Source organism: Nannospalax galili, unplaced genomic scaffold (genome assembly GCF_000622305.1).
Source record: "Nannospalax galili isolate Female #2095 unplaced genomic scaffold, S.galili_v1.0 scaffold1879, whole genome shotgun sequence".
Classification (NCBI taxonomy): Eukaryota; Metazoa; Chordata; class Mammalia; order Rodentia; family Spalacidae; genus Nannospalax; species Nannospalax galili.
This window is the reverse complement of record NW_008343214.1, coordinates 347,197-348,938: the sequence shown is the minus strand read 5'-3', so window position 1 is coordinate 348,938 and position 1,742 is coordinate 347,197.

The window sequence follows — 1,742 nt, the reverse complement described above, 5'->3', positions numbered from 1 at the left end:
TCATACACATAAAATAAAAATAATAAAAAATAAAATATTAAAATATTAACCTATTAATCATTAAGAGTGTTTTCAACCATAAGTCATGTGTAAAGATATTGCTAAAGGTAGTAATGATTTAAGTATTTCTCCATTTGTTTTTCTGTTCATAGTTTCTAGGTTCTCAGTATGGATTTAAAGATTTACTTTTACTATTTTCAATTTCATGCCGTGTATGGTGGGCTGTGGGGATATGTACATATGCACACAGGTGTCTGAAGAAGGTAGAGGTATCAGATTCCTCTGGAACTGGATTTGCAGGTGGTTGTGAGCTATGTGACTTGGGTGCTGTGAACTAGACCTGCCTACTGTGTGAGCACAGTATTTGTTCTTAACCCTGAGCATGTCTCTAGCCCCTATATATTTTGATATAGCAAAATACTTCAGTTAGAACTAGAGAGTAAAATTAACCAAATTTTTGTGAATTTTGCAAATACTGCCCAACTTTGTAAAAGAATAAATTACACACAGGATTAGCTTAAAATGTGATATATATATATATATATATGTATATTGTTTTCATAATTTGAAATATTAAGTATGTTGAGATTTTAGTGGACATCACAAAAACTCTTTTTTATTTATTTTAGGTGTATGAGTGTTTTGTCTGCATGTTTATACAACAAAAACATTCTGTACACCCCTCCCCTAAGTAGGGATTCTAACTCTCTCTGCCAGTTCACCCACACTATCTGAGGACCCTGTGTCCTGTACACCTCTCTCAGGTAGCACGAACCGCTTTCACTGTGACTCTGACTGTGGCCACCCACAAGCTACCTGTAGAGTCTGATGAATCTTCTATACACATCTCAGGATCAGCAAGTGACCCGGCTGAAGGACTCTTAGTGCACTCTGAAGCTTCATATAACCCTAGCTGAACAGTCACCAATTTTGATATGCCATTCACACATCAGCACTGAGCTACTCCAAGACAGAACCCCAGGCTTATTCACCTGGTCCGTAACAGAACAAGTTGGGGTATCAGAAAACAAACACTTACTCAACAAAAGTAAGACCAGAAATTACTACCAAGAAATACCCCCAAGGAGCAAACTCCAGACACCTAGTTCGCATTGTAAAATCAAACACAAACAAAAATACATCTCCTTTAAAAGTAGTCCCAAGGCTATAGAAATGGCTCAGTCTTACAAATGACATTGGTTTGGTTCCTGGCACTCATATAGTGTCTTCAAACTGTCTGTAACACCAGTTCCAGGGGATCTGGTGCCCGCTCTAGCTTCCACAGTTACGAGACTTACATCTGGTGTAATACATGCATGCAGGAAAAGATTAATGTGCATAAAAAGTAGTAAGCAGTAACTCTATAATAAACGTCCCTGAAAAAATCAAGTTAGATGATTCAAATGGCCATGATTTCAAAACAGCATTAATAAATACGTTCAAAGGAATTCAAACAGGACATGAATAAATGCCAGAATGAGAACTAAAAAAAGGCAAAGCTATGGAAATGAAACCAGATATAATAAAAAGATAGAATTTCTATGAGAAGTCAAACTGATAAAACATGAAATGATAAATCCAGTAAGTCAAACAGAAAAGCTCATTGAAAAGCCTCACTGTTGATTATGTTAAGTTGAAGAGACACTGTAATGGTCTGAAGACAAGGTAGAGGAATTCAATCACTCATTTAAAGAAAATATTAAGAAAACAAAACAAAGAAACCAAAATAAATCATGAATGGA